Source organism: Phalacrocorax aristotelis, chromosome 13 (assembly GCF_949628215.1).
Source record: "Phalacrocorax aristotelis chromosome 13, bGulAri2.1, whole genome shotgun sequence".
Taxonomy (NCBI): Eukaryota; Metazoa; Chordata; class Aves; order Suliformes; family Phalacrocoracidae; genus Phalacrocorax; species Phalacrocorax aristotelis.
In genome coordinates this window covers 18,954,502-18,968,019 of record NC_134288.1, presented here as the reverse complement: position 1 = coordinate 18,968,019, position 13,518 = coordinate 18,954,502, and the positions used below count along the sequence as shown (strand labels likewise).

The 13,518-nt window shown below is 58.7% G+C and overlaps 1 long non-coding RNA gene across 1 annotated transcript; it reads right to left on the bottom strand.

Annotated features, from left to right (window-relative positions):
- Positions 1–4,818: 4,818 nt before the first annotated feature.
- Positions 4,819–12,708, bottom strand: LOC142064047 (uncharacterized). The gene is made up of 5 exons (XR_012662962.1): positions 12,485–12,708; positions 12,259–12,368; positions 7,434–7,767; positions 7,208–7,317; positions 4,819–6,493 (listed from the first exon to the last, which is right to left on the bottom strand). It is a non-coding gene; the product is annotated as an uncharacterized LOC142064047 (long non-coding RNA).
- Positions 12,709–13,518: the final 810 nt, after the last annotated feature.

Genomic DNA, 13,518 nt, shown 5'->3' with positions numbered 1-13,518 from the left:
AGATGGAGACAGACAAGATAAGCGACAAGAACAGGGCAGAAAGGGAAGAATGAAGCCACGGGGACAGGGAGCCGAGACAGCCAACGACGGAGGGAAGGGGCCGGGGAGGGAACACCACAAAACAAACCACGGGGCTACGTGGTACAGAGCACGAGAAGGCAGAGAATTAAGAATCAGGGACAGGGAGCCAGAAAAACAACAACAAAAAAACCACCAAAACAAAGGGAGATGGAGAGCAAAAGGAATCGCAATGCGTACAGAGAGAAGAGAGAAACAATTCTAAAATAGGGTCACGGGGAAGCCAGAGACAGCAAGACGGAGAAAGGACAGAAGCTACAGGCTACAGGGCAGAGAGGGAAGAATTAATGAATAGACGCAGAGAGCTGGGCAGAAAGAGGTGGAGAAAGGCTGAAGATCACACGGCCAACAGGGAAGAGAGAAGAGAGAAGAGAGGGAGGAATTTTAAAAACAGGGGCAAGAAGCCAGAGAGAGGGAGAGGGAGGCAACAATAAATGGGGACAAGCCACAGGGCAGCGAGGAGGGAATCGATGAATAAGAACAGGAGACCAAAGAGAACGCAACGTAGAATGGAAAAAAGGAACAGCGGCCCAACAGGGAAGGAGGAATTAAAGATCAGGCACTGGGAGGCAGACAGAGACACATGAAGAAAAAAGTGGAAAAAAAAAAAAAACAAACAACAACGGCAACGGGCTACAAAGACAGACAGAGAGGGAAGAAATAAAACATCGCAGCAAGGAGCTGGACAGAGAGAGATGAGGACAAACAAATAGCACGGGTCTACGTGACAGAGAACGTGGAATTAGAACACAGAGAGAGGGAGCCGGACAGAGAGAGAGGCCGAGAGAAAAATCTAGACGGGCTACAGCGGGCAGAGGCAGGGATTAAAACCTACGGACAGGGAGCTGGACAGAGAGAGACGGAGGTCACAGGGAACAGCGGCGGGTGCAGGAAGAACAGGAATTCACAAATAGGGCAAGGGAGCTCGACAGAGAAGAACTCAGAAAGGCAAGAACAGTAGCAGGGTGCAGAGCAGAGCAGACGAATGAAAAAGCGCGGGGGGAGCGTTGAGGCAGACAGAGAGAGATTAAGAAAAAAGTCACGGGCTACGTGGCAAAGCAGGAGGAATTCAGAAACGGGGATGGCAACCAAGGGAGAGTGAGCTGGTGAAGGACAACGGGCATTCCAAGTGAGGGACGGGGAGCTGGGAAAAGCGAGGCAGAGAAAAACAGAATCACAGAGAGAATCACACAAAGCCAGAAAAGAAGAAACTGAGCAACAGGAACAGGTGTAACCAAAGCGATGAAATCAACCAACCAGAGACGGTGTTCCATTACGGGAACATGGAGCGTACGAATCAGCGCACCTGTTGATCTGCATTTTAGTCCCTAGGCGATCGTTAATGTCAGCAGAACAACAGACAACGTGCTTCTGTCAGAAAAGGATGACAAAACGCGCTTTCGTGGAGCGGACTGAGAGAACTAGCCAAGACTGCCAAGATTAAGAGCCGAGAAGGCAAAAGGCAATTCTGGCAGGGGGAGATCGCGACCACCGACTCACGGACCACCACCGAGCCTGCGCAGCGATTTACATACGGAACGAGCAAGTTTGTACCGATCAGCAGACAGGACAATAATGAATGTGTATGAATACGTAAAATTTTGATCTACAAATTGTACGGGAAAGGTGCGTGAGGTACGCACGCCAGGAGGAGCGATCCCCCGTGCATCCGGCGCCGTGAATAAAGAATGCCCGCTCTTTAATACTAAATTGGCGTTGAGGAGTCGTCTCCGATTTTACCGCCTTTTCCGGTAACGCAGGGAGTCAGACCGAGAGGGCCAGAGAAAGACAAAAATACCGACAGGCTACAGGACAGAGCAGGAGGAGTAAAAAAATAAAAACGGAGCCAGAGCCAGGCAGAGAGAGGCGGAGAAAGAACAAGTAGCCACAGGCTACAGGACAGAGAGAGGGAGGACTGAAAAGACGGGGAGGCAGGGAGCCACTCAGAGCGAGACGGAGAAAGAAGGTGCGGGGCGGGGGGGAACCTTTTGCAGCAGGTAAGGAAAGAGAGGGGGCCGGGGGAGAGACAGGGAGGGCCCAGGACGTACAAGAGAGGCAACGGGGCCCCACTGGCCCAGGACTCACCGCGACTCTCGCTCTCAGCGCTGCTGGCACAATTTAGCCGTTCAGATGCTTCTTTCCCCTCCTCTCCTCCCTGCCTCTTCTGCAGCTCCAGACTCTAGGCCGACCTCCACCTGAAGAGAACGCGGGGGTGTCTTACAGCTCTTACGAGATGAGGCTTCCTAGGCACGTAGCCTAGCTCGCTCGTGCCCTACACGCCCGTACCGAACTGCGGGTTACGCGTACAGACCCTGCGGTGCACGTTGGTGGCCTGTCCCGCTGCGGGCTATGAAGGGGGATCCTTCCTCCCTCACCTGCAGGGACAGGCTCTCTCTTGCCTGCAGCAGGAAAGCAGCTGGCAGCCAGAGCGCCTTCAGTTTCTTCTTCTTTACCTTTCGTTGGTGTCTCCAGCTTCAGCCGAGGCAGCTCCTCTCCACAGCCGGGAAGGGCTCTGTGTGTCCCTTTTCGGCCCTGCGCTGCGAGGACGGCGAGGCCAGGCAGAGAGAAGCCACGCGAGCCTGAGACGGCCGCAGTCAACGGCATCCCCGGGGGAAGGACAGACAACCACGTCCTCAGCACGGTCTCTGGGAGAGGGAAAGAAGAAACAGCGACCGTCATTACCGTCGCTCGACCCTGGCCAAAGCCTCTCCTCGCGCAGGGGCTTCTGGACACGCCGCTCCTTCCCTGCGCTACTGCTAAGGGCCCCTGCGCCGAGGGGGAATCCAGTGCGCTTGAGGGCCGGCTCGCTGCCTTCACGACAGGGCCTGGGGGCGGCCAAGGGCTACGCGGCACGCTGCAGGGGAGGTGCCGGACCTGGGGGCAGGCGCACGGGGCAAGGGGGGCCAGGGGAGGCTGAGCGGGAGCTCCGGTGAGCCGGGGAGGCGGCCATCATCTGCGCCCTGGGCACGGGGAAAAGGTCACCGTCCTCCTCCTCCTTTCCATCTTCCCTTCTGTCAGCTCCCGGGGAACTCACCGCTTCTCGGGGAGCGGCCGCACCCGCAAGCCCCCAGAAATCAACACGAATCCAACCCCAAATACACCGCGCGTACCGTACGCGGCACGGCCGCCCGGCACCCGAGCGCCGGAAGACCGCGCCTCCCGCCACGCCCCGGCGAACCACGTGACGGCGCCGGCAGCCACTGCGCCTGGACTACAGCTCCCGGCATGCTCTGCGACACAACACGGCCGCCCGGCAGCCGCGCGCCACCAGGACTACAGCTCCCGGCATGCTCTGCGACACAACACGGCCGCCCGGCAGCCGCGCGCCACCAGGACTACAGCTCCCGGCATGCTCTGCGACACAACACGGCCGCACGGCCAGCCCGCAGCCACACCACCACAGCTCCCGGAATGCCGCGAGCCCGCCCTCCCGCTCTCTGACCCTGCGGGGCACCGTCCCTCCCGCCGATGCACCCGGAACCCCCACCGAGCCCTCACCACAGCCTCGCTCTCCCCACAGCTCCGCTCCGACCCGGCGCTGCCCCGCCGCAGCCCTCCTCGGGGCTTTACCCGGGACCCAGCGGCCCACCCCCCAGCTCCCGCTCACCTTCTCCCTCGCTACAGTCGCAGCCCGCTGACGCTCGGCCACAGCTCCGCTCCGCCCTCGGCTCTCACTGGCCCCCCGGAGCAGGGCACCACCCCTTTTCCAGGGAGGAGCCGGCACCGTCAGCCCCACTGCCCGCACCTGGGGCTCCTCCAGCCCCCGCGCACAGCTGAGGCGCAGCAGCAACGGGGGGCCCCTCCCCTCACCCCCACAGTGCACCACCTCCTCCCCTGGGCTCCATCACAGCCCCTTGCCCCACGCAAAGGCAGCACAAACGCAGCCCTGAGGGCAAAGGAGAGGGCAGGTGTTTGTGCAGGCGCACACGCGTAACAAGTCCCAGGAGCGATTCGTGGCTCAGGGTCCCCAACGCTCCCACTGCCCCAAGGCCACCTCGGCCGCCGTTGCCGCAGCCGCACGGAGCTGGTGGTGGCTGGGATAGTGCTCATTTTCTCCAGAGTAGCTAGGAAGGGATAAGTTTTGGATTTATGCTCAAAACAACATTAATAATGTAGAGATGTTTTGGTTCTTGCTGAGCACCGCTTCCACAGTCAGGGCCTCTTCTGGTTCTCTCAGTGCCCCACCAGCAAGTATGCTGGGAGAGGACACAGCTGGGAAAGCTTTCCCAGCTAACTGACCAAAGGGATATTCCATACCATTTGACATCACGCTCAGCACACGCAGCTGGGGGAAGAAGGGGGAGTCCTTGGGGGCTACGGCATTTCTCTTCCTAAGTAACCGTTACACATGACAGAGCCCCGCTTTCCCAGAAACAGCTCAACACCTGCCCGCCGAAAAGGAGGAGCGAATTAATTCCTTGCTTTGCTTCCACGCACAGCTTTTGCTTTACCTATTAAACCGTCTTGATCTCAACCCATGATTTTTCTCACTTTTACCCTTCCAGCTCTCTCCCCCAGCCCACTGAGGGTGGAGCGAGCAAGCAGCTCCCTGGTGCAGAGTTGTCAGCTGAGGCTAAGCCACGGCACGCGCTTGTCCCGGTTTGGCAGGGAACGGACCGTCCGTCGCCTGGCTCCTGGAGCGACGGGCTGCTGGGCAGAGGGGGAGGCCACCAAAGGTGAGGAGCAGGGCACAGGACAGTAGGAGGAGAGAAGACAAGAGCGGCACCCGGCTGGGGGGGGGGGGGGGGCGTGTGTGTGTGTAGTGAGAAGGCACGAGGCAGGGAACAGGACGGCCAGAGGAGGACAGGGAGCCTGACGGAGGTGGAGATAAAAGCAGCAGAGAGAGGGGAAGAGCAGGACACAGACCAACAAAGAAGGATGAGGAGCAGGCTGGAGACGCACAAAGAACCTGGGGCAGGCAGCACGACAGCGAGGGAGGAAAGAAGAACGGGGCAGGAAGCTGGACCGAGCGAGATGGAGACAGACAAGATAAGCGACAAGAACAGGGCAGAAAGGGAAGAATGAAGCCACGGGGACAGGGAGCCGAGACAGCCAACGACGGAGGGAAGGGGCCGGGGAGGGAACACCACAAAACAAACCACGGGGCTACGTGGTACAGAGCATGAGAAGGCAGAGAATTAAGAATCAGGGACAGGGAGCCAGAAAAACAACAACAAAACAACACCCAAAACAAAGGGAGATGGGGAGCAAAAGGAATCGCAATGCGTACAGAAAGAAGAGCGAAACAATTCTAAAAGAGGGTCACGGGGAAGCCAGAGACAGCAAGATGGAGAAAGGACAAAAGCTACAGGCTACAGGGCAGAGAGGGAAGAATTAATGAATAGACACAGAGAGCTGGGCAGAAAGAGATGGAGAAAGGCTGAAGATCACACGGCCGACAGGGAAGAGAGAAGAGAGGGAGGAATTTTAAAAACAGGGGCAAGAAGCCAGAGAGAGGGAGAGGGAGGCAACACTAAAATGGGGACAAGCCACAGGGCGGCGAGGAGGGAACCGATGAATAAGAACAGGAGACCAAAGAGAACACAACGTAGAATGGAAAAAAGGAACAGCGGCCCAACAGGGAAGGAGGAATTAAAGATCAGGCACCGGGAGGCAGACAGAGACACATGAAGAAACAAGTGGAAAAAAAAAAAAAACAAACAACAACGGCAACGGGCTACAAAGACAGACAGAGAGGGAAGAAATAAAACATCGCAGCAAGGAGCTGGACAGAGAGAGATGAGGACAAACAAATAGCACGGGTCTACGTGACAGAGAACGTGGAATTAGAACACAGAGAGAGGGAGCCGGACAGAGAGAGAGGCCGAGAGAAAAATCTAGACGGGCTACAGCGGGCAGAGGCAGGGATTAAAACCTACGGACAGGGAGCTGGACAGAGAGAGACGGAGGTCACAGGGAACAGCGGCGGGTGCAGGAAGAACAGGAATTCACAAATAGGGCAAGGGAGCTCGACAGAGAAGAACTCAGAAAGGCAAGAACAGTAGCAGGGTGCAGAGCAGAGCAGACGAATTAAAAAGCGCGGGGGGAGCGTTGAGGCAGACAGAGAGAGATTAAGAAAAAAGTCACGGGCTACGTGGCAAAGCAGGAGGAATTCAGAAACGGGGATGGCAACCAAGGGAGAGTGAGCTGGTGAAGGACAACGGGCATTCCAAGTGAGGGACGGGGAGCTGGGAAAAGCGAGGCAGAGAAAAACAGAATCACAGAGAGAATCACACAAAGCCAGAAAAGAAGAAACTGAGCAACAGGAACAGGTGTAACCAAAGCGATGAAATCAACCAACCAGAGACGGTGTTCCATTACGGGAACATGGAGCGTACGAATCAGCGCACCTGTTGATCTGCATTTTAGTCCCTAGGCGATCGTTAATGTCAGCAGAACAACAGACAACGTGCTTCTGTCAGAAAAGGATGACAAAACGCGCTTTCGTGGAGCGGACTGAGAGAACTAGCCAAGACTGCCAAGATTAAGAGCCGAGAAGGCAAAAGGCAATTCTGGCAGGGGGAGATCGCGACCACCGACTCACGGACCACCACCGAGCCTGCGCAGCGATTTACATACGGAACGAGCAAGTTTGTACCGATCAGCAGACAGGACAATAATGAATGTGTATGAATACGTAAAATTTTGATCTACAAATTGTACGGGAAAGGTGCGTGAGGTACGCACGCCAGGAGGAGCGATCCCCCGTGCATCCGGCGCCGTGAATAAAGAATGCCCGCTCTTTAATACTAAATTGGCGTTGAGGAGTCGTCTCCGATTTTACCGCCTTTTCCGGTAACGCAGGGAGTCAGACCGAGAGGGCCAGAGAAAGACAAAAATACCGACAGGCTACAGGACAGAGCAGGAGGAGTAAAAAAATAAAAACGGAGCCAGAGCCAGGCAGAGAGAGGCGGAGAAAGAACAAGTAGCCACAGGCTACAGGACAGAGGGAGGGAGGACTGAAAAGACGGGGAGGCAGGGAGCCACTCAGAGCGAGACGGAGAAAGAAGGTGCGGGGCGGGGGGGAACCTTTTGCAGCAGGTAAGGAAAGAGAGGGGGCCGGGGGAGAGACAGGGAGGGCCCAGGACGTACAAGAGAGGCAACGGGGCCCCACTGGCCCAGGACTCACCGCGACTCTCGCTCTCAGCGCTGCTGGCACAATTTAGCCGTTCAGATGCTTCTTTCCCCTCCTCTCCTCCCTGCCTCTTCTGCAGCTCCAGACTCTAGGCCGACCTCCACCTGAAGAGAACGCAGGGGTGTCTTACAGCTCTTACGAGATGAGGCTTCCTAGGCACGTAGCCTAGCTCGCTCGTGCCCTACACGCCCGTACCCAACTCCGGGTTACGCGTACAGACCCTGCGGTGCACGTTGGTGGCCTGTCCCGCTGCGGGCTATGAAGGGGGATCCTTCCTCCCTCACCTGCAGGGACAGGCTCTCTCTTGCCTGCAGCAGGAAAGCAGCTGGCAGCCAGAGCGCCTTCAGTTTCTTCTTCTTTACCTTTCGTTGGTGTCTCCAGCTTCAGCCGAGGCAGCTCCTCTCCACAGCCGGGAAGGGCTCTGTGTGTCCCTTTTCGGCCCTGCGCTGCGAGGACGGCGAGGCCGGGCAGAGAGAAGCCACGCGAGCCTGAGACGGCCGCAGTCAACGGCATCCCCGGGGGAAGGACAGACAACCACGTCCTCAGCACGGTCTCTGGGAGAGGGAAAGAAGAAACAGCGACCGTCATTACCGTCGCTCGACCCTGGCCAAAGCCTCTCCTCGCGCAGGGGCTTCTGGACACGCCGCTCCTTCCCTGCGCTACTGCTAAGGGCCCCTGCGCCGAGGGGGAATCCAGTGCGCTTGAGGGCCGGCTCGCTGCCTTCACGACAGGGCCTGGGGGCGGCCAAGGGCTACGCGGCACGCTGCAGGGGAGGTGCCGGACCTGGGGGCAGGCGCACGGGGCAAGGGGGGCCAGGGGAGGCTGAGCGGGAGCTCCGGTGAGCCGGGGAGGCGGCCATCATCTGCGCCCTGGGCACGGGGAAAAGGTCACCGTCCTCCTCCTCCTTTCCATCTTCCCTTCTGTCAGCTCCCGGGGAACTCACCGCTTCTCGGGGAGCGGCCGCACCCGCAAGCCCCCAGAAATCAACACGAATCCAACCCCAAATACACCGCGCGTACCGTACGCGGCACGGCCGCCCGGCACCCGAGCGCCGGAAGACCGCGCCTCCCGCCACGCCCCGGCGAACCACGTGACGGCGCCGGCAGCCACTGCGCCTGGACTACAGCTCCCGGCATGCTCTGCGACACAACACGGCCGCCCGGCAGCCGCGCGCCACCAGGACTACAGCTCCCGGCATGCTCTGCGACACAACACGGCCGCCCGGCAGCCGCGCGCCACCAGGACTACAGCTCCCGGCATGCTCTGCGACACAACACGGCCGCACGGCCAGCCCGCAGCCACACCACCACAGCTCCCGGAATGCCGCGAGCCCGCCCTCCCGCTCTCTGACCCTGCGGGGCACCGTCCCTCCCGCCGATGCACCCGGAACCCCCACCGAGCCCTCACCACAGCCTCGCTCTCCCCACAGCTCCGCTCCGACCCGGCGCTGCCCCGCCGCAGCCCTCCTCGGGGCTTTACCCGGGACCCAGCGGCCCACCCCCCAGCTCCCGCTCACCTTCTCCCTCGCTACAGTCGCAGCCCGCTGACGCTCGGCCACAGCTCCGCTCCGCCCTCGGCTCTCACTGGCCCCCCGGAGCAGGGCACCACCCCTTTTCCAGGGAGGAGCCGGCACCGTCAGCCCCACTGCCCGCACCTGGGGCTCCTCCAGCCCCCGCGCGCAGCTGAGGCGCAGCAGCAACGGGGGGCCCCTCCCCTCACCCCCACAGTGCACCACCTCCTCCCCTGGGCTCCATCACAGCCCCTTGCCCCACGCAAAGGCAGCACAAACGCAGCCCTGAGGGCAAAGGAGAGGGCAGGTGTTTGTGCAGGCGCACACGCGTAACAAGTCCCAGGAGCGATTCGTGGCTCAGGGTCCCCAACGCTCCCACTGCCCCAAGGCCACCTCGGCCGCCGTTGCCGCAGCCGCACGGAGCTGGTGGTGGCTGGGATAGTGCTCATTTTCTCCAGAGTAGCTAGGAAGGGATAAGTTTTGGATTTATGCTCAAAACAACATTAATAATGTAGAGATGTTTTGGTTCTTGCTGAGCACCGCTTCCACAGTCAGGGCCTCTTCTGGTTCTCTCAGTGCCCCACCAGCAAGTATGCTGGGAGAGGACACAGCTGGGAAAGCTTTCCCAGCTAACTGACCAAAGGGATATTCCATACCATTTGACATCACGCTCAGCACACGCAGCTGGGGGAAGAAGGGGGAGTCCTTGGGGGCTACGGCATTTCTCTTCCTAAGTAACCGTTACACATGACAGAGCCCTGCTTTCCCAGAAACAGCTCAACACCTGCCCGCCGAAAAGGAGGAGCGAATTAATTCCTTGCTTTGCTTCCACGCACAGCTTTTGCTTTACCTATTAAACCGTCTTGATCTCAACCCATGATTTTTCTCACTTTTACCCTTCCAGCTCTCTCCCCCAGCCCACTGAGGGTGGAGCGAGCAAGCAGCTCCCTGGTGCAGAGTTGCCAGCTGAGGCTAAGCCACGGCACGCGCTTGTCCCGGTTTGGCAGGGAACGGACCGTCCGTCGCCTGGCTCCTGGAGCGACGGGCTGCTGGGCAGAGGGGGAGGCCACCAAAGGTGAGGAGCAGGGCACAGGACAGTAGGAGGAGAGAAGACAAGAGCGGCACCCGGCTGGGGGGGGGGGGGGGGGCGTGTGTGCGTGTAGTGAGAAGGCACGAGGCAGGGAACAGGACGGCCAGAGGAGGACAGGGAGCCTGACGGAGCTGGAGATAAAAGCAGCAGAGAGAGGGGAAGAGCAGGACACAGACCAACAAAGAAGGATGAGGAGCAGGCTGGAGACGCACAAAGAACCTGGGGCAGGCAGCACGACAGCGAGGGAGGAAAGAAGAACAGGGGCAGGAAGCTGGACCGAGCGAGATGGAGACAGACAAGATAAGCGACAAGAACAGGGCAGAAAGGGAAGAATGAAGCCACGGGGACAGGGAGCCGAGACAGCCAACGACGGAGGGAAGGGGCCGGGGAGGGAACACCACAAAACAAACCACGGGGCTACGTGGTACAGAGCACGAGAAGGCAGAGAATTAAGAATCAGGGACAGGGAGCCAGAAAAACAACAACAAAAAACCACCAAAACAAAGGGAGATGGAGAGCAAAAGGAATCGCAATGCGTACAGAGAGAAGAGAGAAACAATTCTAAAATAGGGTCACGGGGAAGCCAGAGACAGCAAGACGGAGAAAGGACAGAAGCTACAGGCTACAGGGCAGAGAGGGAAGAATTAATGAATAGACGCAGAGAGCTGGGCAGAAAGAGGTGGAGAAAGGCTGAAGATCACACGGCCAACAGGGAAGAGAGAAGAGAGAAGAGAGGGAGGAATTTTAAAAACAGGGGCAAGAAGCCAGAGAGAGGGAGAGGGAGGCAACAATAAATGGGGACAAGCCACAGGGCAGCGAGGAGGGAATCGATGAATAAGAACAGGAGACCAAAGAGAACGCAACGTAGAATGGAAAAAAGGAACAGCGGCCCAACAGGGAAGGAGGAATTAAAGATCAGGCACTGGGAGGCAGACAGAGACACATGAAGAAAAAAGTGGAAAAAAAAAAAAAACAAACAACAACGGCAACGGGCTACAAAGACAGACAGAGAGGGAAGAAATAAAACATCGCAGCAAGGAGCTGGACAGAGAGAGATGAGGACAAACAAATAGCACGGGTCTACGTGACAGAGAACGTGGAATTAGAACACAGAGAGAGGGAGCCGGACAGAGAGAGAGGCCGAGAGAAAAATCTAGACGGGCTACAGCGGGCAGAGGCAGGGATTAAAACCTACGGACAGGGAGCTGGACAGAGAGAGACGGAGGTCACAGGGAACAGCGGCGGGTGCAGGAAGAACAGGAATTCACAAATAGGGCAAGGGAGCTCGACAGAGAAGAACTCAGAAAGGCAAGAACAGTAGCAGGGTGCAGAGCAGAGCAGACGAATGAAAAAGCGCGGGGGGAGCGTTGAGGCAGACAGAGAGAGATTAAGAAAAAAGTCACGGGCTACGTGGCAAAGCAGGAGGAATTCAGAAACGGGGATGGCAACCAAGGGAGAGTGAGCTGGTGAAGGACAACGGGCATTCCAAGTGAGGGACGGGGAGCTGGGAAAAGCGAGGCAGAGAAAAACAGAATCACAGAGAGAATCACACAAAGCCAGAAAAGAAGAAACTGAGCAACAGGAACAGGTGTAACCAAAGCGATGAAATCAACCAACCAGAGACGGTGTTCCATTACGGGAACATGGAGCGTACGAATCAGCGCACCTGTTGATCTGCATTTTAGTCCCTAGGCGATCGTTAATGTCAGCAGAACAACAGACAACGTGCTTCTGTCAGAAAAGGATGACAAAACGCGCTTTCGTGGAGCGGACTGAGAGAACTAGCCAAGACTGCCAAGATTAAGAGCCGAGAAGGCAAAAGGCAATTCTGGCAGGGGGAGATCGCGACCACCGACTCACGGACCACCACCGAGCCTGCGCAGCGATTTACATACGGAACGAGCAAGTTTGTACCGATCAGCAGACAGGACAATAATGAATGTGTATGAATACGTAAAATTTTGATCTACAAATTGTACGGGAAAGGTGCGTGAGGTACGCACGCCAGGAGGAGCGATCCCCCGTGCATCCGGCGCCGTGAATAAAGAATGCCCGCTCTTTAATACTAAATTGGCGTTGAGGAGTCGTCTCCGATTTTACCGCCTTTTCCGGTAACGCAGGGAGTCAGACCGAGAGGGCCAGAGAAAGACAAAAATACCGACAGGCTACAGGACAGAGCAGGAGGAGTAAAAAAATAAAAACGGAGCCAGAGCCAGGCAGAGAGAGGCGGAGAAAGAACAAGTAGCCACAGGCTACAGGACAGAGAGAGGGAGGACTGAAAAGACGGGGAGGCAGGGAGCCACTCAGAGCGAGACGGAGAAAGAAGGTGCGGGGCGGGGGGGAACCTTTTGCAGCAGGTAAGGAAAGAGAGGGGGCCGGGGGAGAGACAGGGAGGGCCCAGGACGTACAAGAGAGGCAACGGGGCCCCACTGGCCCAGGACTCACCGCGACTCTCGCTCTCAGCGCTGCTGGCACAATTTAGCCGTTCAGATGCTTCTTTCCCCTCCTCTCCTCCCTGCCTCTTCTGCAGCTCCAGACTCTAGGCCGACCTCCACCTGAAGAGAACGCGGGGGTGTCTTACAGCTCTTACGAGATGAGGCTTCCTAGGCACGTAGCCTAGCTCGCTCGTGCCCTACACGCCCGTACCGAACTGCGGGTTACGCGTACAGACCCTGCGGTGCACGTTGGTGGCCTGTCCCGCTGCGGGCTATGAAGGGGGATCCTTCCTCCCTCACCTGCAGGGACAGGCTCTCTCTTGCCTGCAGCAGGAAAGCAGCTGGCAGCCAGAGCGCCTTCAGTTTCTTCTTCTTTACCTTTCGTTGGTGTCTCCAGCTTCAGCCGAGGCAGCTCCTCTCCACAGCCGGGAAGGGCTCTGTGTGTCCCTTTTCGGCCCTGCGCTGCGAGGACGGCGAGGCCAGGCAGAGAGAAGCCACGCGAGCCTGAGACGGCCGCAGTCAACGGCATCCCCGGGGGAAGGACAGACAACCACGTCCTCAGCACGGTCTCTGGGAGAGGGAAAGAAGAAACAGCGACCGTCATTACCGTCGCTCGACCCTGGCCAAAGCCTCTCCTCGCGCAGGGGCTTCTGGACACGCCGCTCCTTCCCTGCGCTACTGCTAAGGGCCCCTGCGCCGAGGGGGAATCCAGTGCGCTTGAGGGCCGGCTCGCTGCCTTCACGACAGGGCCTGGGGGCGGCCAAGGGCTACGCGGCACGCTGCAGGGGAGGTGCCGGACCTGGGGGCAGGCGCACGGGGCAAGGGGGGCCAGGGGAGGCTGAGCGGGAGCTCCGGTGAGCCGGGGAGGCGGCCATCATCTGCGCCCTGGGCACGGGGAAAAGGTCACCGTCCTCCTCCTCCTTTCCATCTTCCCTTCTGTCAGCTCCCGGGGAACTCACCGCTTCTCGGGGAGCGGCCGCACCCGCAAGCCCCCAGAAATCAACACGAATCCAACCCCAAATACACCGCGCGTACCGTACGCGGCACGGCCGCCCGGCACCCGAGCGCCGGAAGACCGCGCCTCCCGCCACGCCCCGGCGAACCACGTGACGGCGCCGGCAGCCACTGCGCCTGGACTACAGCTCCCGGCATGCTCTGCGACACAACACGGCCGCCCGGCAGCCGCGCGCCACCAGGACTACAGCTCCCGGCATGCTCTGCGACACAACACGGCCGCCCGGCAGCCGCGCGCCACCAGGACTACAGCTCC